Here is a 26,668-nt window from a genome sequence, read left to right as displayed (position 1 = left end):
CTAGATAAGCAAAATATTTTGTCATTACTATTGATTGGCCAAAAGGACCATCTTTACAGAGATGGTTAGTCGACTTAACCTAAAACTACAACGGCCGTACCTACTCGCCGTCGCGCGGCCTACACCGACCTCGGTTACTCGCAGTCGCGCGCCCTACTACTGGCCGCTGGATGGACCGGCGCCGTCGTCGAAGCGGGAGCGCTTCTTGCACTCTGCGCGCCGCACACGGCGGCGAACGGACATCTCGTCCTGCCGCCTGTGGCGTTCGAGGGCCTCGGCCGTGGAGCCGTCCCACAGGCCGCCACCGTCGCAAAGGCCACCTTGGTAGCCGCCGCCTCCGCCGTCGCCCGGGCCTCCTCCTCCTCTGCCGCCGCCTGGACCGCCGCCGCTCGGGCCTCCTCCTCCGCCGCCTGGACCGCCGCCGTCGCCCGGGCCTCCTTCTCCTCTGCCGCCGCCGCCGCGTCCTCCTCCATCTAGACCGCCGCCACGTCGGCGACGAAGCGGGCCCTATCCCTAGCCGCCGCCGCCACAGCTTCGTCCCTGGCGGCGATGGCGACCTCCAGCTCCCGGTTTTCCTGCTCGACCCGCGCGGGAGGAGGGCCCCTACGCTGGAGCGAGTCTAGATCGGAGCACATTAACCCCCTAGCCATGGCCGTCGCATAGCTGGCGGCTTCCTCCTCCGCCACCCAAGCCCGGCGGCGCCGGGCGTCCCCGGCCCGGGGACTCGAAGGACGCGAGCAGGAACCCGCCGGTCACCGCCGAACTCGAAGCGCCTGGGCACGGGGGGGTCGTCGTCCGCGATGTCGTGGATGACGGCGTCGGCCGGAGGGGCCGCGATGGCCGCCCGCGCCTCCGCGAGCTCGGCCCTGGCGTCGGCGAGCTCGGCCATGGCATTGGCGATCTCCGCCCTGGTCGCCGTGAGGCGCCCTTCCGCGCGCTCTGCCGCCTCCGCCGCCGCCTCCGCGACCTCCGCCTCCACTTCCGCGACCTCCGTGTCCGAGCCCGCCGGGCCTCAACGCCGGTGGCGGCTACCTCGTCCTCCTCCTCCTCCGGGTGGAGCCGGCGGCACATGTGAACAACGTGCTCCCAACTCATGTGGTCCGCCATGGATGGATGGTAGGGTTAGCTTGAGGCGTGCCCGTCGCACCCGGCGGTGTCCACCATATATAGCCACGGCGGGGCGGGAAACGGCGTTGGCGCGCAGGGCGTTTCCCGCGCGCGCGAAACGCCGGCGAAACTTGCCAATGTATTGGGCGCGCGCGGGAACGATCATCGTCGCGCGGGAATAGTTAATCGCCGGCGGCAGTCCTCGACGGGACGTAAAATGGCATTAGCGACCTTGACGCTGTCCCCGGATAAAATATGCGTCCGCACCGCTGGAGCTACCCCCGACGCAAACGGTCGCCCTGGGCCACAACGCGTCCGCGGGCCGACGCAAACGGACATTTCGGACGTCCGAAATGTGTCGGCCCGCTGGAGATGCCCTTAGTTTGAACGCATTTTCAGCCAAAATTAGGGCTGAAAGTACACACAAACGGATAGCGTCTAGATCAATGCTGGTCCACGGCGTGTCCGCCCCGGGCCTGTACGGCGACCTGCAGCCACCATTTCTAATCCATCCTCTCTCAAACTCATCAATTTCCACTAAAATTTCAAATGTAAGGGAAATTGTGGGACAATTTGAAATAAATTTAAAGAAAGTTTTTTAATTTATACTAACTGACCCTAGATGTCCTCTTCGGGTCGGATTGAATGCTTCACGATGGATGGCGGTGATGACATTTTGGATGGCGCAGCTGGGCACAATCACCTCGCTCAACGACATTTTTCCTCTAGACTCAACACTTGGCCATGCATGAAGGGGTTGAGCACCTCCTCGCGGAAGAGGGTGGGCCAATACTCGTTGTGGAAAGAGTAGAGTGGTTTTGCCATCTTCTCGAATGGCAGCTTGAGTATGCGCCACTAGATCTTGGCCTCCAAGTACCTGCCGATGGGACTAGTGGCATGGGCACCCCGCCCAAGCTGATGCCACATTTTTCGGTATTGTTGCCTTTGGTGGCAATAGGATGTTGTGTTAGGCGAACTCGGTGGCCTCGTAGAACGACAACAAACGCCAATCCATGACGTTAGTGGTGACACGGGGAGAGGAAGAAGGGAAATGCGGAGAGGAGGAAGAGGTTGTGGTGCTTTAGGGAACACTGGTCGCCATACTTGGGGAACCCGCCGGCCGTCGGAGACTGGCCGACACTTGGGAGCCCACCTGTCGATGTACTTAACCAGGCGGCCATTGGAGAAGATACAAACGGTTGGGGAACCTGGTTGCCATTGGTTGAAAATGGACATGGGTGCCGTTGTGTGACATGGCCCAGACCTCACCATTACATGTGCCAACGATCTATCGCAAATTCACAAAGCAGCCCAAACTATCGAAAACGATAACTCGTGGTCGTGGAGGTCTTGTACTACCTGCGCTTAAAATTATTGCAACCTCCAATGCTAATCTGTGTACTAAAACTTGCATATATCTCGAGACAAGGCTATCTAATCTAGATAAAACTTATTGTCACGAAGTTGGGAATTGATGCTGTAGTACGCAAGAGCAGTGTAGATAGTAATATACTAGTGGCCGGGGCAGCTCACCTGCAAAACTGTCGCCACTCCGCCAGGAGTTTACACACTCCCTTTTGTTCAACAAAGTCAAAGGAGCACATGCTGCACAGCAAGAAAATACTGGTGGAAGGCTCTCCGTGAATATAGTGTTTACCAAAAATGCTTTATACCAAAGATCTGAACTGTCCTTGGTGAATCCAACGGTAAGAGATCAACCAAAGTAAGAACAAGCGACCGCAACCCCCAGAGATTATGAGAAAACAACACACCCTCGTTCAGGAAGTGGCTACAAGAGATCTCTCAAAAACAATGCAATGAAAGCACATCAGGGACTATCATATAGGAAAATCAGATTTCAGAAGAGGAAAACCAAAAACGCAACGATAACAGAACATGGAGGATTCGCTGCAGCACACTAAAAGTACTACCGCTACATAGTAAATATGCATCTTGGCCTAACTTGTAAGCGAGACTTAAACAATTTTCTGGAGCCAGCACTGTGGTCTAGCTGCGCCTAGAAGATTCAGTGGGTCAAACTCCTACTCCATCCGTTCTCTTTTAATTGACTCTGATTTAGTATAAAGTTGTACTAAATCAGAGTCAATTGATAGGGTATGGAGGGAGTACAATGTTAACACGGAGGACAATGGCTACAAAATGTCATCGAGATTGCTTCATTAGGTTACTCTTCCACAGGTCATTAAGAGTTGGGAACCAGAGGTGCCTTAAAATATTAAACCGTTGATTCCAGGGAGAAAAAAGAAAAAAAAATTACAGTTTACTTACCATGAATAGAGTAAAGAAATATGCACAGTTGGCTATGTCTCCCCCAACACACACCCACACACACACATGTACTTTCTCCAAAGTCTATAAGATGGCTATGGCATGCTAGTTCTTACAGTGAGTCAGTGATACAACTTAGCCTTAGCAATGGCTAACGAAAGTGAAAGCATTACTCCTCCAAATCTCTATGGCACAAACCCCATCAGGAAACCAAGGCAAATACTTCCCGGTGGAAGAACAACACTTGCAGTGATACTACTAAGCACAGTGGTCTTCGTTCTTGTTTTCTCAAACTACTATCCTGAGCAGATTCAGATTGTCTATGGCTCAGCTCATACTTCTCATCAAACGGCCATAACCGGTATGCTCCTTGCTCTCTATCTAATGTTTAGTTACTTGTTCTAATTCCTGCAATACTGCGAAGATTTCTCCTGGTGTCAGATTTCTCTATATCTTTTTAGCAAATAGTTTTTGTTGAGATACTACCTTTTATTTGTAATTATTTTTTAATTTTAGTTTGAAATATGAATAAAGTGCCTAATAAGATACCAGCTCACTGTTCCATATCGATATTATAAAGTTCAACTAGTACAGTAGGAAAGCTTGTGAGTTGAAATGATTACCAGTTACCAAGCCTGGTCAATTCTTTAGATCCACATATCACTTGTCAGATGATATATCATATATGTAGTGTATTTTATAGGGTTTTTCTCAGTTCTTGCAATGTGGTGCTCATCCGAATAGTTTATGCAAAGGAAAAGAAACAAAATAAACAAATCTCTAAAACATAAGAAGACAAAGTACCAAAACAAATACTCCCTTTTCATCTATATACAATGCAATTTTCTCTTGCCTTAGACAAAGCTATTTAGGTTTGACCAAGTTAACTGAAAAAGATATCAGCATCGACATTACAAAATAAATAAATCATGAAAAATATTTCATGATATATATGGTGACATTGATTTGGGTACCGCAAATGTTGATAAAATTTCTACTAATTTGGTCAAAACTAAATAGGTTTGACTTCAGACAACAGAAAGTGGCCATGTATTTATGGATGGAGAAAACAACATAAAGGATAGCTTTTGTCACCAAAATCTGAACCCTCAAAGAGTCGCATTACCTTGGCAATGTTATAGAAGATAAGTGCTAGGGGTTTGAATGGTATCAAGCATGGCAAATATTTCTTTCCAAGAAATTCATGTTTATTTTGCTTTTCTTTAGGTCACGAAGACAATGGCAACTGCAAGCTGTTCAATGGCACATGGATAAGGGATTTGAGAGGCCCCATCTACAATAACATGACATGCCCAACGATGCCAGATTCAAAGAATTGTGGGAAGTATGGAAAGCAAATGGACTATGTAAACTGGAGGTGGATGCCGCATGGATGTGATATGGCAAGGTTTGAACCCCAACTATTCTTAAATATTGTCCAAGGGAAGACATTGGCTTTCGCCGGGGATTCAATGGGACGGAACCAGATGGAGTCACTCCTCTGTTTATTGTCTCAGGTGAGTAAGCAGTGTTTAGCAATGCCTTCTTTTCGATAATGGAAGCTTTATTATCCCTGCCTCTGCCTCAAGATGATGCATGCAGCCTAAGTTTAGCAATGCCTATATCACTTCTCACTACAGACCCTGACATTAACTTACTTATAGTTTAGTTTACTATAAAATTTCTGTTCATATACATGGATCCAGCAGGCAGGCATTATTTGGTAAAACCACAGAGGGACAGGAAGTCCAAAATATCCTTGATATTGCCAGGAAGTAAGAAGCTATTGGTTAAGGTAATAAAGATCTTAACCGGGCATCACAGATCTGCTGGAACCTTCATAACGTCAATGAGCTAATCTGAACATTCACATATATTTATGTTTTCATTCATTTGTTCGAAATGTTTAGAACCTATAATGGGCTGAAGCAGCTCAAAGTGTTAATTTATGTACATGCTAAGCTGAAATCGCATAACATTAAGCCATTCGGGGCAGTACACCTTACTTTCATGGGTTTTATGTGAGAAGAACAATTTTAAATTATCAAACACTGAATGCTAAAAATCCTTACCAGTTACTCCCTCCGTTCGCTTTTAATCGACGCGGAGTTAGTTCAGTGCATGCATGTAGTTAGCGTGGTGCCCGCGTTGATTAAAACCGATAAGAGGTAGTACAATCTAATGGCCATACCGTGGCACATATAATTCGTTTACTTACCTTGAAATCTAGAAACATTTATCCTATTAGTGTAAGTAGATCTGACACTTATTGTACAAACTTATGCAGGTAGAAGCTCCAATAAAAGTTCACAGTGACACTGAAGATAAATTCATCACATGGAACTTCAGATCTCATAACTTCACTCTCATGGCACTGTGGACCAAATTTCTAGTAGAAGAATCTCAAAGAGAGATCAATGGCACATTACTCCAATCACATGACATGCACTTAGATAAACTTGATGCAAGATTAGCTGCAAACTTACATGAGATTAATATCTTAGTTGTATCTGGTTCACGCTGGTTCTTCAGAAAAAATTATCTCTATGAAGAAGGGAAACTCATCGGTTGCATATATTGCTCAGAGGATAACATCACAAATTTCAGCGTCATTTCAGTTATTCAAAGGGCATTTAGGACGGCTCTAAGTAACTTGGACAGCCACCAAGAGTCCAGACTTCAGTTAACAGTGGTAAGGACAGCAACAACGGCACACTTTGAAAATGGAGACTGGAATACTGGAGGAACATGCAACAGAACTGAACCAGTGGGAGAAGGAACAGCGATGACTGGTACAGGTGAATTGGAAATCAGAAACGTTCAGGTTGAGGAAGCCAACAGGGCACAGAAGGAGAATAACCACAAGCGAGGGATGAATATAGAGATTTTAGATATAACCAAAGCTATGTCTATGAGACCAGATGGACACCCAGGGCTCCATTGGGACAACCAGTGGATGAAGGGTTTCAGTGACTGTTCGCACTGGTGCCTGCCAGGACCAATTGATACATGGAATGAGTTATTACTTGCTGTGCTTACCAAATATAGGAAAAACTTGGAAGAGCAATGACGCAGGGACTTCTGCTAGTCTGTAAGACACCAGAGAGTCCCTATTTTCATTTTTTTTTTACAATGTCAAAATTAAAACACATTTCTCTCTCTCCTTTGCAACAGTTTTGGTTTGGTGCAGAAAGATGATATTTGTATACTGTGATGACTGCTACTCATGATCAGTAGAGTTATATATGTTGAAACTTGAAAAATTACAAAGGAAAGAACCAGAAAATCTACTTGAATCCACACTTCATTAACTCATTTCTTGAGCAGTTTTTTCAAACCAGCAGAGTTATGTACGTTACCACTTCTGATCAGTGAGCACATCAGCTATACCATAGGTCAAGAAATGTTCCAAAGTACTTAGATTCGTAAAGTCAAGTAGTGAACGTATCTCCTTGAGAATCATTTTACGATAGCCAGTTGATAAGGATAATACAATAGTACATATGCACATGAATTCGCGAAAAAAAATGCACATAGCAATTAGCGTTGAAATAGAAGCATAGATTTATACATAAGAGATAACTCATGTGTACCTGATGGCGCTATTGCATGTTCAGCCTGTCAAAATGTTATCATCAAATTCTAATGTTGTACACTCACTGCCAACAGAAACTTGCGGTAACTCCTTGCGCATCAAGTGCTTGCGCTTCTGGAGACTCAGCCAAACAAAAATACTGTCGGTCTGAACAATGTCGTATCCTGCTTTTTTGTACATGTTAAACGGAACTTGGTCGATTATTCTACAATGAAGATATACAGGTGTTTTGGCATCCATCTTGACAACCAGATCTTCACATGCCTTAAGAAGTTGTTTTCCAATTCCTTTCCTGTTGAACAAAACAAGATTTCTTTTTTAGAAAAACAATAGAACGCAATATCGAAAACATAATATAGATGAATATGCTCCATATGGCATTAAACCTATCGATTTTGCAACCGAGTCATGTATGTCTATACTCTATAGGGAGGAAGTGAGACTCAAAACTACCACCTTCCTTTGGAGGGGTAAAATTCCCAAATTAATCAATACATCCAGAAATTCTCAGGATAACTGAAAGATAAAAGATCTACACCGCTTATTTTGAGTCCACACCATGACAGAGATAGAGGCGGGATATTCTTATTCGATACAACGTTGCCTCGACAGTCGAGATGCCGCCGCTAAAAACCAACAAACCTAACACACGAGGAATGCAATCTGCACCCAAGTGTTCAACTGCGCATTCATGGTTCCGCCCACTTGCCGGACCTGATTGATAACCAGATAGGGGAAAATTCAACAGAGAATGGCTGTGTCTTCTTGCTCCCAACGACTAGGTTTCAATCCAATTTTATTTGGATAGCTAATTGACAATACACGGGACTATGTTATCGTAAAATCATATCATTCATCATGTTCAATATAGGAGGATTGCAACTCCAATCCGAAGGATGCACATGCCACAATTGGCTGAATATTTTTTATTGAAATGCTCCATGGTCCCTAGTTTTATGGAACGATTAACTCTATACCCAACATCTTAATTCCGACCTGAATGATGCACATGTGACAATTAGCCAAAAAGAAAAGTTTATTCAGGCGCTGTTATCACCAGAATTTAGCCAGAGCAGGAGATGGGCCGTGATCGAGATGGGCTTAGAGGACATGCGTATAAAGTGTCTCTGAATCGGCCTTGTACGGGAGTTTGGGCTAGATTGCCCGTGTATCTGTATATTATGGTAGATTTTGTTAGAATTAAGAGATAGAGTTTAGCTTGTACAAGGTTAGGTTTATTCCCAAATTAGAAAGTCCATGGACTATAAATATGTACCTAGGGTTATTGAGAAAGGAGGACGATCACGTTCACAACAAACCAATCTAGGCGCATCGCCACCCCTTGTTTCGAGGGTTTCTTCCGGGTAAGCAACATGCTGCCATCTGCGATCTAGGCAGTATTAGTCTTATTCGTTGTTGGTGTTGCTCGTGCTGAAGCCTTTTTGATGGCGAGCAACACCTTTATCGTAGATGTTTTGGGGCTGATGTCAATGCTTTTATGATATGCTTGCTTAGTTATGCTGCCCCTCAATATCTAGCTGCCTTTGCACCTATCTTAGGTGTAAGGGCAGCATCTTGCTTGTTCTTTGTTTAGTAGATCCGATCTGTTATAGTTGTTCCTTGTTCTTCAAGGATTAGTTTGATATCCGTATGGTTAGGTCTTGCAAACGGGTTGAACGATCCGGTAGTGCGTGAGGTATGGTTTACTAACCCTAGAAGGGATTGTTCCGGGAATCGACTTCATGTTGGTTTTTAGGCCTCTTTAGGACTAGTTTTCCATCATCTTTCGTATCTGCTAGGCTCAACTACGTGTAGGATGTTCCGGTTATGCGGTGAAAACCCTAAACTGTCGTAGATTGGTTTAACTTTGTTTTGATCAAGCAGGATCCCCATGTCATCGTAAATCCAACGTGAACCATGGGGCAATCGGCTCTTTGAGCCGATTCACGAGGCAACTCGAGAGCCGATCGGGCTCGTATTTAATGTTTACGTGTCTACCATGCGGAAGCTAATCGAAGCAATCCATCACCTTCCCGACCAGGTATAGGTCGGGTGGCACGCCCTTGCAACCGCCGGGACGTGTGCCGGAGCATTGCGGGCCGTTGCCCGTGGGACCAGGGCCCACCAGCAGTCCTGGGAGCCTCCCGGCTCTTCGTGTTGCTCGTCGCTGCTCGCCGGTGGGTTTTGGCAGGCAACACATTCTGGCACGCCCGGTGGGACAAACAACAACTACTTCGACATCCGCCGCAACTACGTCGACATCTGCAGCAGCTATGTCAAAGTCTGCAGCTGAGGTGGCTGGCGGACCAGTCACGTACCAAGATCTGCCTGAGGAGCACAAGAAGAAGTATGATGAGATTGAAGCCGTCTTCGAATCCGATCTCATCGGCTCTTTCACGAAGACCCGTTCACATGGCATCAGGTGGAAAGGGTTCTCACCCGAAGGTGTTCTCGACGAAGTAGATCTGTCTACCCCTTCAGAGGAACGCACCAGAGCTTTGCGCCAGGAAGTCAATTACATGGTGGCTCATTTCTATACACCGTCATTCTGAGAGCCTGGTGAACTCCTTCGAGCGCATTGCGGTTCGCGTGGTTCAGGAAATCATGAAGCATCAGTACTTTCCGCCAGGACCTGCCCTGGGGACGCATCAGGGGGAGATACCGTTCCAGACTAGACCGCAGCTACCGTTCGCGCTTGCAGCTCCAGAGCCGCAGGGCTCACCGGCGTACGTCGTCTACAAGGTTGGAGGTGATCCTGGCGATTGCCAATTCCTCTATGAGCCGCCTAAAGAGATCCCACATGGATACGTGTGCACATACGTGCCGAACTGTAATAACTTGATGCGCACGAACCAGATTGCACCGGCAGGGATTTCTGGAGCAGACGCCGATAAACAGGCATGGCTAGCTAAATATGCCACCGGAACGAGTCATGAAAGCTCGGTCCCTGCAGCTCATACCGTGGAACAAATCAGTACAATCTTAAGAGACCAGTTCGGCATCCTGCCAAGAGGAAAACAATCGGCTATTCCAAGCCGTACCCAGACGAGTACGATTTGATCCCACTACCACCCAAGTATCGGCTCCCTGAGTTCTCAAAGTTCAATGGATCAGAAGGGTCTAGCTCGATCGAGCACGTAAGCCGATATTTGGCACAGTTGGGCATGATTTCAGCATCAGATCCGCTACGCGTGAGGTTTTTCGCGCAATCTCTCACGGGATCGGCTTTTGGGTGGTACACCTCGTTCCCACCAAACTCAGTCCGGACGTGGAAGCAACTGGAGGAGCAGTTTCATGTCCAATATCACTCAGAGGCTACCGAGGCTGGCATTGCCGATCTGGCACAGGTACGACAAAGACGCGGAGAGACAGTGTCGGAGTACATCCGGCGTTTCGGACTGTTAAGAACCGATGTTATTCGGCTCGTCTAAATGAGAAGGAAGCGATCGAGCCGGCAATGTTGGGCCTCGCAGCGCCGATCAAGGATCCGGCTTTCCAAGTAGATTACGAGTTCACCGGCGCACATGGTCCGAGGTTAACTTTGTATGAGCGGCGCCACCCGGAGCTGTACCAAGACAAGTTCAAGCGTCCGATCGGCTCGGTCGAGACGAGAAGAAGTTGAGGATTCTGCGAGAAGACCGAGGAAGTGGCCGTGGCTGAATGGGCTCGGGGGCGGTTCCGTGTCCCGCAAATGGGTGAAACCACAAGGGCCTCCAAAGGGGTTTGACTTCGATATAAGCAAAGCGAGCGAGATATTCGATTTATTGCTGAAAGAAAAACAGCTGAAGTTACCCGAAGGCCATAAAATCCCTACGGCGCAAGAAATGAACAGGAGACCGTACTGAAAGTGGCATCACTCGTTCACCCATGCCACCAATGACTGCAAAGAGTTGCGTCGGCAGATCCAAATGGCGATAGAACAGGGCCGTCTGATCCTCGGTCAGTTTGCCATGAAAGTAGACACACACCCGTTTCCTGGTGTTAACATGGTGGGACTCAATCACTCCACGGGGTGCGAGCCAGGTATCTCATTCGAGGTTAACATGGCGGGGCCTGTAGACCGCCATGGCAAGGATAAAGAAGACATCAGTCACTCCCGTGGCAAGGAAAAGGAGGAGGCCGGCCCACGCGACCGGCCCCGATATGATGACAGACGGTACCTCACCGAGGAACAAGTGAGAAGCGTGCGATATCAACGACCACTCTCCGCGCATCTCCTTAACAAGTATGAGCGTCAGTATGACCAACGTCGGCGGTATGACAGAGAAGACGAGAGATATCGTCGGTCTGACGTAGACAATGGAAGATATCGTCGGTACGATAGAGACGACGAAGGATATGAGCACCGCGCTAAGGGGAGATCAAGAGAGCAGGAGGACATGGATAGACACTGGGACTGTCCTTTCTTTAAGCACTGCTGGGATTCAGGAATGAGCCGATTGCCTACGATCGACAACTGCCCGGAGTGTAGACGGCAGAAGAAGGACGCAGGAGAAGTTTCAGTTTTCAAGCATCTAGGGCCTCTCCCACCACAGAACAAACGAGCTGAGTCATCTCAAGATGAAGATTTTGAGGAGTCAGAAGATGAAGAAGAGGATAGATACCACCGGCCAAGGTGGTGTCCTGATGGACTCAGCCACTCCCAAAAGCGTAGGGTTCAGCGGCTACGTAGCTTGGAGCAAGCCGAAGCGCAGTACCTGTACACGTTGAGGAAAGCGCGGCCCGATCTGGCCGTAAAGATTCAGCAAACGTTGGAGACAGAGACGCGTCCACACAAGAAAGAATGGCGCCCCAAGCAGACAAAAGCCGATGCAAAGGCATCGGCTGATACAAACATGGTGTTCATACTCCCGTCGGAGTTTTGTGCTCCAAGAACTGAAGAAGTGCCAGTAGCACAGTTTGACTGCGGTCCACGGCCGGTTATCTTTGAAAAGCCACGAGAGAAGGGCTACAGGCATTTGAAGGCCCTATACCTAAAAGGTTATATCAATGGGCAGCCCGTCGGCAAGATGTTGGTTGACACGGGAGCGGCAGTCAACATAATGCCATACTCCATTTTACGGCGTTTGGGACGCTCTAATGCAGATCTGATCAAAACCAATGTCACACTAAGCGACTTCAACGGCCAAGCATCAGAGACGCAAGGCGTTCTGAACGTGGAGTTAACCGTAGGCCGAAAGACCATCCCTACATCATTCTTCATCGTCGACAGCAAAAGCACTTACGTTGTTCTGCTAGGGAGGGATTGGATTCACGCCAACTGCTGCATTCCATCTACAATGCACCAGTGCCTGATACAATGGGATGGAGATGAAGTGGAGGTCGTTCATGCAGACAACTCAATCGAGGTCTCCATAGCGGGCATGAATATTTGGGACTCGGAAGACCAAGAGCCGATCTCTGGAATCAGTTTGGACGGCTGTGAGCGCATCGAAGCTTCAAAAAACGGGGTGAGCCTGGTCTTATCCACCGGCCTGACAGAGTAGCAAGACCAGAGGCAATGGACGTACGTGGCAAGGCCGATCCCTGCGATCGGCCCCAAAAAATAAAAAGCAATGATCTCACCTCAAGCGTGTCACGTAGTCGTCATCGAGCACCAATAAGTTGTAAACCCTCATTGAGCAATGCAATGAAAAAGGAGGCCGATTCCAGCAATCGGCCCAAATTATCCTCACCATATGTTTTGCCTGTGTTCAACATCGATCTAGCAGGCGACGGAAAGCTAGGATATGGGTTTACATCGGCTGATGAGCTAGAAGAGATTGACATTGGTCCTGGGGATAAGCCACGACCAACATTTATCAGCAAAAAGTTAGATCCGCTGAGCTGAGGGCTCGATGATAGCCTTGTTGAAAGAGTACCCAGATTGCTTTGCATGGGATTACACAGAGATGCCTGGGTTAGACAGGAGCATCATTGAGCATCGGCCTCTGAAGAAAGGATTTCGGCCGTTCCAGCAGCGAGCACGTCAGATGAAGGCCGAAATCTTAGAAGAAGTCAAGAAAGAGATCGAGAAAATGTTGAGCGCCGGGTTCATCAGGCCATGCAGGTATGCTGAGTGGATATCTAATATCGTACCTGTAGAGTAAAAGGACGGCCGATGGCGCGTCACCATAGATTTTCGAGATCTCAATAGAGCCACTCCAAAGGATGAGTACCCAATGCCGGTAGCAGAGACGTTGATCAATGCAGCTGCTGGTCATAAGGTTTCGAGTTTCATGGATGGCAATGCCGGTTACAACCAAATTTTTATGGCTCCAGAAGATATACACAAGGCGCATTCAGAGTATCAGGCTCGGTGGGCTTGTTTGAATATGTGGTCATGACATTTGGACTGAAGAATGCCGGCGCAACGTACCAAAGAGCCATGAATTACATCTTCCATGATCTGATCGGCAAGTTGGTGGAGATTTACATTGATGACGTGGTAGTCAAGTCTGTTTCAGTGGAAGGACACTTGGAAGATTTGCGACACGTCCTGGACCGAACTAGAAAGTTCGGACTAAGAATGAATCCAAAGAAGTGTGCTTTTGGTGTAACGGCCGGTCAATTTTGGGCTTCTTGGTTCATGAACGAGGAATTGAGATCGGCCTGAAAAGTCAAGAGGCAGTGCGAACAATGAAGCCACCTACCACGAAGAAAGAACTCCAGTGTCTCATCGGCAAAATCAACTTCGTCAGAAGGTTCATCTCCAATTTGTCAGGACGGATTGAGCCGTTCATGGGGTTGGTAAAAATTAAAACTGATGAGGAGTTTCGCTGGGGGGGCAGAGCAACAACGAGCATTTGACGAAATTAAAGAGAACAAAGCCAAGGTAGCTCGCGCGTACAATAAGAAGGTGAGACCAAAGGAGTTCCACGTTGGTGATCTGGTATGGGAAGCTGTGTTGCCGTTGGGGACTAAGGATAAAGTGTATGGTAAATGGTCTCCAAATTGGCACGGGCCGTAAAGAGTCGACCAAGTTTTAAAGGGTAACGCATACATGCTCGAGGAGCTGAGCGGCGAGAAGTTCCCAGTGGCTGTCAATGGCCAGCATCTCAAGAAGTATTTCCCAAGTATGTGGGATGATGGGCAGTGAAGTGTGGGGGCCGATGTATGAAATCGGCCAATAAATTTTTTTTTGCAAAGTATAGCCGATGCACAGACATCGACTTTAGAATAAAAAGCCGATGCGCAGCCTGATACGTCTCCAACGTATCCATAATTTCTGATGTTCCATGCTTGTTTTATGACAATACTTACATGTTTTGCTTGCACTTTATGATGTTTTTATGCGTTTTCCGGAACTAACCTATTAACAAGATGCCACAGTGCCAGTTCCTGTTTTCTGCTGTTTTTGGTTCCAGAAAGGCTGTTCGGGCAATATTCTCGAAATTCGACGAAACGAAGACCAAACCTCCTATTTTTTCCGGAAGGCTCCAGAACACCGAAGAAGAGTCGGAGAGGGGCCAGAGGGCCACCACACCATAGGGCGGCGCGGCCTGGCCTGGGCCCGCGCCGGCTCGTGGTGGGGAGCCCCGAGTGCCCCCCTGCGCCGCCTCTTCGCCTATAAAATCTCTTTCGACCTAAAAACACCGTAACTCTTGACGAAACTCCAGAAAGACTCCGGGCGCCACCACCCTCGCGAAACTCCAATTCGGGGGACAGAAGTCTCTGTCCCGGCACCTGCCGGGACGGGGAAGTGCCCCGGAAGCCATCTCCATCAACGCCATCGCCTCCATCATGCTCCGTGAGTAGTTCCCCCATGGACTACGGGTTCTAGGCTGTAGCTAGTTGGTATTCTCTCCCCCATGTACTTCAATACAATGATCTCATGAGCTGCCTTACATGATTGAGATTCATCTGATGTAATCGGTGTTGTGTTTGTCGGGATCCGATGGATTGTTACGTTATGATTGTCTATCTACAAAGTTTATGAAGTTATTGTTGCTTTGCAATCTTGTTATGCTTAATGCTTGTCACTAGGGCCCGAGTGGCATGATCTTAGATTTGAGCTCTATACTTATTGCTTAGATTGTATCTACAAGTTGTATGCACATGTCACCGTCCGGAACCAAAGGCCCCAAAGTGACGAAATCGGGACAACCGGAGGGGATGGCGGTGATGTGAGGGACACATGTTTTCACGGAGTGTTAATGCTTTGCTCCGGTACTCTATTAAAAGGAGTACCTTAATATCCAGTAGTTTCCCTTGAGGCCCGGCTGCCACCGGCTGGTAGGACAAAAGATGTTGTGCAAGTTTCTCATTGCGAGCACGTACGACTATTATTGGAAAACATGCCTACATGATTAATGATCTTGATATTCTGTCTTAATGCTATTTCAATCCTATCAATTGCCCGACTTGTAATTTGTTCACCCAACACTTGTTATTGGAGAGTTGCCACTAGTGTAGATAGCTGGGAACCCCGGTCCATCTTTCATCATTATATACTCGTTCTACATGTCATTGGAAGTAGTATCAACTATCTTCCGGTGCCATTACTCTCGTGTTACTATTACTGCTGTTGTGTTACTCGTTACTATTGCTCTCATATCATCTGCTACTTTCACATCACCCTCGTTGCTAGTGCTTTTTCAGGTGCAGCTGAATTGACGACTCAGTTGTTAAGGCTTATAAGTATTCTTTACCTCTCCTTGTGTCGAATCAATAAATTTGGGTTTTACTTCCCTCGAAGACTGTTGCGATCCCCTATACTTGTGGGTCATCAAGACTATTTTCTGGCGCCGTTGCCGGGAGGCATAGCTCTACTCATAAGTTCACCTGGGGAGTACACTCCACCTCTCTCTCTATTTTATTTTATTTTGTTTTGCTTAGTTTACTTTTGTCTAGTTTATTTGTGCTTAGTTTATTTTTGTCTAGTATTATTTTGCTTAGTTTACTTTTGCCTAGTTACTTTTTGTCTTGTTTTATTTTCCTCATATACCCAAAAATCCATAAAAATTTGAAAAATCTAAAAATTAAAAACTGCTGTTATGGGAGAACCTACAACCTACTTGGAGCTTATAGAATGTTATAATAATTATAGAGAATCAAGAACTGGTAAAATAATGAGTGCCATGATAGAAAAATTGAATACAATTGCTAAAATCTTGCTTAAATGCCATGATATAAACTGTTGCGCTCAACAGGATACTAAACATCTTAAATTTCAATGTGGCTTTAGTGAGGAATTTTTAATTAAGAACTATAATCGGAATTGCTATATTCATTATGGGTTCGAAGAGGTAGAACAATTTGTCTTATTTATGGGAGCCTCCGAGATAGAATCCTTCATGGTTGAGAATTATGAAACTTGTGTTGTTTGTAAGGACCTTAAAGATTATGTCTCTACTATCCTTAATTCTTGCATAGAATGCTACAGTAGGAATCCTTATATCCTTGATTATAAAGAGAGACACATTAATGCACAAGAATGCACTCACAATTTGCGAGAACCGAGTGGAAGAAGAAATTGATGAACCTGAAAGCTCATTGGATGAAAAAGAGGAGGAAATTGATGAACCTGAATGCTCATTGGATGAAAAAGAAGAGGAGAGTGATGAACAAAAGAAGGAAGAATGGATTAGCTACCCATGTCAACCTTCTAATGAGAGTAACTCTTTATCTCTTACACTATTTGATTGTCCTCCATGCTTACCGGAAGAGGTTTAATGTTATGTTCCTGTGGATTCTCTTGAAATAGTACCTATGAGTAATACTTGTGAGAATAATTATGCTACTGCTATCTATGATAATCCATGCTACTTTGATAAATCTTGTGATAATGCTTCGTTTGTGCCTGATGTCGAAATGCATGGTACTAAAGAATTTTGTTTGGCAAATGTCTATGATAAAGCTCTAGATGATGGTCCTATGTTACTTGATAATATTAATTGTACTACTAATGAAAATGGGATTGGAGAGTTCTTGACTTATTCTATGAGTCCCATATCTATTGAGATTGATCAACTACCTTGTTATATTATTAATAAAAGTAAGTTTGAAAGTTTTAATTCCACTATTCTTGAACTTGGTAAAAATTATGTGTTTGGAAATCATGAAAAGTATGCTGCATGTGATAGCTATATTGTTGAGTTTGTTCATGAAGCTACTGAAAATTATTATGAGAGAGGAAAATATGGTAGTAGAAATTTTCATGGTACTAATACACCTCTCTATATGCTTAAAATTTTGAAGCTACACTTGTTTTATCTTCTTATGCTTGTCACTTTGTTTTTCATGAATTTATTTGTGTACAAGATTCCTTTGCATAGGAAGCATGTTAGGCTTAAATGTGTTTTGGATTTGCCTCTTGATGCTCTCTTTTGCCTCCAATACTATTTCTTGCGAGTGCATCATTAAAACTGCTGAGCCCATCTTAATGGCTATAAAGAAAAGAACTTCTTGGGAGATAACCCATGTGTTATTTTGCTACAGTACTTTGTTTTATATTTGTGTCTTGGAAGTTGTTTACTACTGTAGCAACCTCTCCTTATCTTAGTTTTGTGTTTTGTTGTGCCAAGTGAAGCCTCTAATCGAAGGTTGATACTAGATTTGGATTTCTGCGCAGAAACAGATTTCTATCTGTCACGAATCTGGGCTGTTCTCTCTGTAGGTAACTCAGAAAAATATGCCAATTTACGTGCATGTTCCTCAGATATGTATGCAACTTTCGTTAGTTTTGAGTTTTCTGATTTGAGCAACGGAAGTATTTTATTAAAATTCGTATTTACTGGCTGTTCTGTTTTGGCAGATTCTGTCTATGTTTTTTTGCATTGTCTCTTGTGGACTTTAAGCGAGGTTTTCTAGACGTGGAGAGCTGTAGCTAATGTTTATTGAGTTCTTGCAATGTGCCACTACAGGACCAAGGTGGATTAAAAAATTTTGAGTACTAACCCCTCTAATGAAGTTTATGAGAAGTTTGGTGTGAAGGAAGTTTTCAAGGGTCAAGAGAGGAGGATGATATATGATCAAGAAGAGTGAAAAGTCTAAGCTTGGGGATGCCCCCGTGGTTCATCCTTGCATATTTCAAGAAGACTCAAGCTGTCTAAGCTTGGGGATGCCCAAGGCATCCCCTTCTTCATCAACTTATCGGGTTCCTCCCCCGAAACTATATTTTTATTCGGTCACATCTTATGTTCTTTACTTGGAGCGTCTGTGTATTTATTTTCGTTTTGTTTGAATAAGATCGGATCCTAGCAATCCTTGTTTGGGAGAGAGACACGCTCCGCTTTTTCATATGAACACTCGTGTTCTTCGTTTTACTTTTAATGTTCAATGATAAAAGTTGGAAGCTATTGCACTTATTGCTATTTGGTTGGAAACAGAAAATGCCTCATCATGTCTTGGATAATTTGACACTTGGCAATTGTTTTGAGCTCTCAAGTAGATCATGATTAAGTTTTTTTTTTCATGTAGTCTAAGCCTATTAATGGAGAACTACTGTAGAGCTTGTTGAAATTGGTTTGCATAATTGGTCTCTCTTAAGGTCTAGATATTTTCTGGTAAAAGTGTTTGAGCAACAAGGAAGACAGTGTAGAGTATTATAATGCTTGCAATATGTTCTTATGTAAGTTTTGCTATACCGGTTCATACTTGTGTTTGCTTCAAATAGCCTTGCTAGCCTAAGCCTTGTATCGAGAGGGATTACTTCTCATGCATCCAAAATACTTGAGCCAACCACTATGCCATTTGTGTCCACCATACCTACCTACTATGTGGTATTTCCTGCCATTCCAAAGTAAATTTCTTGAGTGCTACCTTTAAACAATTCAAAATGCTTCTCAATTTTTGTCAATGTTTTATAGCTCATGAGGAAGTATGTGGTGTTTATCTTTCAATCTTGTTGGGCAACTTTCACCAATGGACTAGTGGCTTCATCCGCTTATCCAATAATTTTGCAAAAAGAGCTGGCAATGGGATTCACAGTCCCAAATTAATTAACAAAAATAGACACTCCTCCATGGTATGTGATTGTTGGACGGCACCAGAAGGATTTGGTTAGCCATGGCTTGTGTAAGCAAAGGTGGGGAGGAGTGTCATCATAATAAAACTAAAATAAAAGGGCACTCCTTCATGGTATGAGATTGTTGGCAGGCACCCGAGGATTCGGTTAGCCATGGTTTGTGAAAGAAAGGTTGGAAGGAGTGCCACCCAAAAATAAAAATAATTCATGGGAGCCGCTCTTGAAGGTTTGTCTGGCGAGGGGGTTAGAGTGCCCACTACCATTCGTTGACAACAACAAACACCTCTCAAAACCTTACTTTTATGCTCTCTTTATGTTTTCAAAACCAAAGCTCTAGCACAAATATAGCAATCGATGCTTTCCTCTTTGAAGGGCAATTCTTTTACTTTATGTTGAGTCAGTTTACCTACTTCTTTCCACCTTAGAAGCAAACACTTGTGTCAACTGTGCATTGATTCTTACATACTTGCATATTTGCATTCATCATATTACTTTGTGTTGACAATTATCCATGAGATATGCATGTTACAAGTTGAAAGCAACCGCTGAAACTTATATCTTCCTTTGTGTTGCTTCGATGCCTTTACTTTGAACTTATTGCTTTATGAGTTAACTCTTGTGCAAGACTTTTGATACTTGTCTTGAAAGTACTCTTCATGAAAAGTTTTGCTATATGTTATCTATTTGTTAGCAACTATAGATCATTGCCTTGAGTCACTTCATTCATTTCATATGCTTTGTAATAGTATGATCAAGGTTATGTAAGTAGCATGTCACTACGAAATTATTCTTTTTATCGTTTACCTGCTCGGGACGAGCAGGAACTAAGCTTGGGGATGCTTGATACGTCTCCAACGTATCCATAATTTCGATGTTCCATGCTTGTTTTATGACAATACTTACATGTTTTGCTTGCACTTTATGATGTTTTTATGCGTTTTCCGGAACTAACCTATTAACAAGATGCCACGGTGCCGGTTCCTGTTTTCTGCTGTTTTTGGTTCCAGAAAGGCTGTTCGGGCAATATTCTCGGAATTCGACGAAACGAAGACCAAACCTCCTATTTTTCCCGGAAGGCTCCAGAACACCGAAGAAGAGTCGGAGAGGGGCCAGAGGGCCACCACACCATAGGACGGCGCGGCCTGGCCTGGGCCCGCGCCGGCCTGTGGTGGGGAGCCCCCAGGTGCCCCCTGCGCCGCCTCTTCGCCTATAAAATCCCTTTCGACCTAAAAACACCGTAACTCTTGACGAAACTCCAGAAAGACTCCGGGGGCGCCGCCACCATCGCGAAACTCCAATTCGGGGGACAGAAGTCTCTGTCCCGGCACCCTGCCGGGACGGGGAAGTGCCCCCGGAAGCCATCTCCATCAACGCCATCGCCTCCATCATGCTCCGTGAGTAGTTCCCCCATGGACTACGGGTTCTAGCTGTAGCTAGTTGGTATTCTCTCCCCCATGTACTTCAATACAATGATCTCATGAGCTGCCTTACATGATTGAGATTCATCCGATGTAATCGGTGTTGTGTTTGTCGGGATCCGATGGATTGTTACGTTATGATTGTCTATCTACAAAGTTTATGAAGTTATTGTTGCTGCAATCTTGTTATGCTTAATGCTTGTCACTAGGGCCCGAGTGGCATGATCTTAGATTTGAGCTCTATACTTATTGCTTAGATTGTATCTACAAGTTGTATGCACATGTCACTGTCCGGAACCAAAGGCCCCGAAGTGACAGAAATCGGGACAACCGGAGGGGATGTCGGTGATGTGAGGGACACATGTTTTCACGGAGTGTTAATGCTTTGCTCCGATACTCTATTAAAAGGAGTACCTTAATATATCCAGTAGTTTCCCTTGAGGCCCGGCTGCCACCGGCTGGTAGGACAAAAGATGTTGTGCAAGTTTCTCATTGCGAGCACGTACGACTATTATTGGAAAACATGCCTACATGATTAATGATCTTGATATTCTGTCTTAATGCTATTTCAATCCTATCAATTGCCCGACTGTAATTTGTTCACCCAACACTTGTTATTGGAGAGTTGCCACTAGTGTAGATAGCTGGGAACCCCGGTCCATCTTTCATCATTATATACTCGTTCTACATGTTATTGGAAGTAGTATCAACTATCTTCTGGTGCCATTACTCCTGTGTTACTATTACTGCTGATGTGTTACTGTTACTATTGCTCTCATATCACTGCTACTTTCACATCACCCCTGTTGCTAGTGCTTTTTCAGGTGCAGCTGAATTGACGACTCAGTTGTTAAGGCTTATAAGTATTCTTTACCTCCCCTTGTGTCGAATCAATAAATTTGGGTTTTACTTCCCTCGAAGACTGTTGCGATCCCCTATACTTGTGGGTCATCACAGCCATCGACTCTAGAGGTGCAAACTATTACAAGCAAGTATCAAGTTACCGTTTGAGTTTGGGGAGTGTCTGCTTGGACTTGTCTGATTAGGTAACTGAATTTAGCCTTATTGGTGTTTTGACGATGAAAGACCGATGTGTTGCTATCGGTTCTTGGTGCGTGGACTTACTCTGACAATCAGAAGGATCAAATTAGACAATCGGAGAAATAGAGTTGGGAAACATTCTTCATTGATAAAAGGATTTTTTACAACTAAGAGCCGATTGCTCTCAAGAGGATGATCTACCACCTAAATTACTACTACTAGCTCTACTAGTCCCTAATCTAGGGGCCGTCGCTGCCCTCGTCGTCGCCATCGTAGCTGTCGTTGGTGCTGTTGCCGGCGAAGTCCTCGTCGCTGCTGCCGACGCCGTCGGCAGGCGCTCCGTACTCCTCCTCGTCGCCGTCGTCCTCCGACCCGGCGCGGAAGCGCTTCACCGGCGGGTGCTCGTCGGAGGAGGAGTCATCCTCCGCTTCCTCCTCCTCGTCGGAAGAGGAGAAGCCGTCCCAGGAGAAGAGATCATCGTCGCTCACCTCCTCCAACCCCCCATCCACAAGGAACTGGAGGTTGTCCTCCCCGTCGGTCAAAGAGGCGTCATCCTTTGACCAGACGGAGAAGTCCCAGTCCCTCTCGTCCCAATGCTCTAGAGCGAGGGCCTCGTACGCCGCCATCAGGTCGAACTCCGGCTCCGGCTCGCTGGAGGAGGAGGACTGGAAGGAGAGACCCGAGGAGGCGGAGGAGGAAGAATCCATGGTGCAGGGGAGGGTTTTTTGCCGATGGCTAATGCGGAAAAGGGGATGAAGAGGCGAACTGCTCGATGCGGTTAAATAAAGGGGATATAGTGGAGATGATTCAATGTTGCGGCAGTTTTCGAGGACGCGGTGTCAAGTCTGTCAAGTCGTGCAGTACAGAGAAGTTGAGAAGACGGGACATCATGATGGAAAGACACTGAAGCGGTTCTGCTCTGCAATGCGTGACCCGACGAAGAAAAAACAGAGTGGTTTTGGAATTATTATTGCCAAAACCAGGGGGGCATGTGTTATCACCAGAATTTAGCCAGAGCAGGAGATGGGCCGTGATCGAGATGGGCTTAGAGGACATGCGTATAAAGTGTCTCTGAATCGGCCTTGTACGGGAGTTTGGGCTAGATTGCCCGTGTATCTGTATATTATGGTAGATTTTGTTAGAATTAAGAGATAGAGTTTAGCTCGTACACGGTTAGGTTTATTCCCAAATTAGAAAGTCCACGGACTATAAATATGTACCTAGGGTTATTGAGAAAGGAGGACGATCACGTTCACAACAAACCAATCTAGGCGCATCGCCACCCCTTGTTTCGAGGGTTTCTTCCGGGTAAGCAACATGCTGCCTAGATCGCATCTTGCGATCTAGGCAGTATTAGTCTTATTCGTTGTTGGTGTTGCTCGTGCTGAAGCCTTTTTGATGGCGAGCAACACCTTTATCGTAGATGTTTTGGGGCTGATGTCAATGCTTTTATGATATGCTTGCTTAGTTATGCTGCCCCTCAATATCTAGCTGCCTTTGCACCTATCTTAGGTGTAAGGGCGGCATCTTGCTTGTTCTTTGTTTAGTAGATCCGATCTGTTATAGTTGTTCCTTGTTCTCCAAGGATTAGTTTGATATCCGTATGGTTAGGCCTTGCAAACGGGTTGAACGATCCGGTAGTGCGTGAGGTATGGTTTACTAACCCTAGAAGGGATTGTTCCGGGAATCGACTTCATGTTGGTTTTTAGGCCTCTTTAGGACTAGTTTTCCATCATCTTTCGTATCTGCTAGTCTCAACTACGTGTAGGATGTTCCGGTTATGCGGTGAAAACCCTAAACTGTCGTAGATTGGTTTAACTTTGTTTTGATCAAGCAGGATCCCCATGTCATCGTAAATCCAACGTGAACCATGGGGCAATCGGCTCTTTGAGCCGATTCACAGGGCAACCTGAGAGCCGATCGGGCTCGTATTTAATGTTTACGTGTCTACCATGCAGGAAGTTAATCGAAGCAATCCATCACCTTCCTGACCAGGTATAGGTCAGGTGGCACGCCCTTGCAACTGCCAGGACGTGTGCCGGAGCATTGCGGGCCGTTGCCCGAGGGACCAGGGCCCACCAGCAGTCCTGGGAGCCTCCCGGCTCTTCGTGTTGCTCGTCGCTGCTCGCCGGTGGGTTTTGGCAGGCAACAGGCGCTCCATATCTCATACTTCCGAAGAAATCCGAGATTTTACTAGATCATCAGTTAGACTAGCAGCAGTAAGGAGTCCGTCCCCAGAAAGCTCGCGACCCCCTCCCTAGGGTTAGGCTCCCGCGCCGCCGCCCCGCCCCCCTCCCTCCACCCTCCCCCTCGCCGCTGCCGGAGGACCCGCTGGGCAAAGCCTTGGTGGCGACGGTGGCGGCGGGGGCCTCTCCCCCGGGCGGCGGCTCCCCTTCCTCGCGGCGGCGGCGTTCTTCGGTGGGGATTCGGCGGCGGCGTGGTGGCGCGGCCCTCCCCGGCGAGTTTGGCGCCTCGGTGGTGACAAGGGGATCAGCCCCCTCCGGTGGGGCTGCCCTGCAGCGGCGCCGGCAGCCTCGGGTCCGTTGGTGGCCATGGACATGGGCGGGGCTGCGGGGCTGAGGCGGTTGCTGCAGCGGCGTGGCGGCGCTAGCTGCTGCTGCCGGGCGCCATGGTGGTGTCGCGGTTGCAGGCTAGTTGGCCGAGGCCCCGGCGTCGGATGCGGGATTGGGTCCCCGATTTGGCCGGCGGCTGTTGCCGGTGGTGGGCACAACCCTTGCCACCGTCGATGTTCCTCTTCTCCGGGTGGTGGTGGCTAAAGCCGGCGGCTTTCATCCTCATCCCCTATCTTCTCCAGCTGCATCGGGGTTGCGGTGTATGGCCGGGCGAAAGTCCTGCTCGGCGGTGGCCGATGCTGATCACGGCGACGCCTGCGGGCGCCGTTACCTTGCTGAAGGTGTGGTCGTGGCCTTCACCGTGCCTTCCTTTACCTCTGATGCCAGGGGAAACCGTAGGTCCGGTTCACCGGACCAGGCGGCGGCGGCGGCGCCAAGGTGTCGTTATCTTCTTGAAGACGTCGTCCAGGCCATCGAGGAGGGACCGATGCGGCTTTCGGAGTTTGGGGTTGGTGATGTGCTGCAGGTGGTGGCAGCGGCCCAAGGTTTGCGCTTCCGGGGCGCAATGTACGACATGGCAGATGCTCCATTCAATGTCTTCCCCAAGTCCGTCAAGACCCTGCCTTCTTCTAGGCGCATGAGGGGAGGTACGTTGGTCTGGGTTGCCTTGGAGCCGAGATCGAGTCGGTGTTGTCGTGCTTGGTTCGTGACGCGGTCCTGAAGCCTTGTGCTCCTCTTCTCGCCATTCGTGGCAGAATGTTGGGCAAGAAGAGTCGTTTATCATCGGGTGTGTTCAGTGTTTGTTGTTTGCCGCTTGGCGCTGTATCGTGGTGTAGCGTTGTATCGTGGAGTGGAGTTGTATCGGCCGTCTTGGCCTTTCTTCTATGCGATTGATACACCTTCCAGGGTGTATTCTCGAAAAAAATATCTCATACTTCCAAGGAACCCCTTCACAATCGATGTGTAGTCCAGTTTCACTTTGTTTCTTTCGCTGGTTGATTCTTGTATCAACTCTAGGCGATGCCTGAAATGTTCTAAACTATGTACTCATAACTATTTTTAATAAAAGGCCATGTGCATCATCATGATGCAGAAGTCGGGGTCATATTCCTATTTCAAAAAAAAATCGACTATATACACATCATCTATCTACAAAAAAAATCGACTATATACACATCATCTATCTACGTACTCCGTATTTATTCTACTTCATAAAATATAAATAGGTGGGCAAAATGGGGGTTGGATGGAGAGCATTACCTCCTGAAGGAGGTCTTGACAGTCATATGTTGCAGATGTAAGGGAAGTCAAGCGGCGGCGTGGGGGCGCGCCCACCGCGTCCAGCGACACCTCGGCGGTGCACGCCATCTCCCCCTCCCCCTCATCCTCGCCCTCGCCCTCGCCCTCCTCGCCTCCCTCCGCGGCGGCGGTGGGCTTGTAGAAACCCACGAGGACCGCGGCGTGGGGCGCGAGTCGGCAGCGCTCGTGGAGGTAGCGGCGGATGACGAACGCGAGGAGCTGGGCGGGGGAGAGGGAGAGGAGGGCGGGCGTGGCCATGGGAGGGAGATGGTACTGGTAGTTCAGCCGATAATTGGGAAACTGCTCGCTGGCGCGCGCGCGCCAGGGAGTACTGTTTCGCTAAACGATTTGGTTAGTGGGCTCGGCCTGTTTCGTTCGTCTCCCTTTCTTCGATCTGTAATCTTGTAAGCCGGTCGATTTCGCAGCTGTGTACGTACGCACGGGAGGACTGCTCGGTAAGAGCATCCCCACTCGTTGGCGCTCCCCACGCCCAAATCCGGACGAAACTACCGCCGGATTGGACGAAATTAAGTCGTGGGGAGTACCATATTTCCAGTCGTCCACCCGGAGTTCGGCGGATAGAGTTTAAATTCAAACAAATCGCCGTCCCGCGCTACAAGTACGGGCAGTTGATCGGCAAAAGGAGCAAAAGGATCAGCCACGGATCGGCGATCGGAGGGAAATTACACGGAGACAGGCTCGTCGGCAGTCCCGGCCGGCACGGCGGTGTCCGACGGACCAGTTTCCTCACACGCCGTGGCCGAAGCGGCTGCGGCGGGCGACGATGAAGCAGCGGCAGTGGACGTCGAAGCAGCCGCAGTCGACGAGGTAGATGGTGAGGTAGACGAGGTAGGAGCCGGCGGAGACGACGTAGTGGCTCGGAGGATGTCGTTGCGGTGGCCCCGGTACCAATTCCTCGTCTCCTCGTCCATCGGTTCCATGTCGCCGCCGCCCATGAGGAACGCCAAGTCCGTGTTCCTCTTCTTCGCCGCCACCGTCGTCTTCAGCAGGGCGATCCGGGCGCCTTGGTTGGCGAGCATCTCCCACCACCTGCCGTCGAACTTGTCGTTCCTCCCGTCGGCGTGCGATCTCAAGTCGGCCCAGCACTTGTCGATCGACGCCTGCATCCTGTCGGCGGGATTGTCCGTCCGTTTGAGCTCTTTCTGCTTCTTCGGCCGAGCTCGGGCGCCCTTCCGCCGCGCAAGCCGGCGGAGCGTCGGGGTTGTACTCGCTCGGTCTTGCTTTTCGAGAGGGACGTGCGAACTTCCTTCCACTTCTCGCACTTCTCGAGGCGGGCGTAGACGTTGAGGAACTTGAACCGCAGGCCGGTGTCGTCCGTGTACATGTCCAAAGCTCGGCGCAGCTGGGGAAAAAGAGCACGGCGATACGGGTCAGCTAA

At 47.5% G+C, this 26,668-nt stretch overlaps 1 pseudogene; it reads right to left on the bottom strand.

The window, feature by feature from the left end:
- Window positions 1-6,848: 6,848 nt before the first annotated feature.
- LOC124671902 lies at window positions 6,849-25,527 on the bottom strand (annotated as a pseudogene).
- Window positions 25,528-26,668: the final 1,141 nt, after the last annotated feature.

Source organism: Lolium rigidum, chromosome 7 (assembly GCF_022539505.1).
Source record: "Lolium rigidum isolate FL_2022 chromosome 7, APGP_CSIRO_Lrig_0.1, whole genome shotgun sequence".
Taxonomy (NCBI): Eukaryota; Viridiplantae; Streptophyta; class Magnoliopsida; order Poales; family Poaceae; genus Lolium; species Lolium rigidum.
Note: the sequence above shows the minus strand (reverse complement) of the source record. Positions and strands in the feature narration are given on the sequence as shown.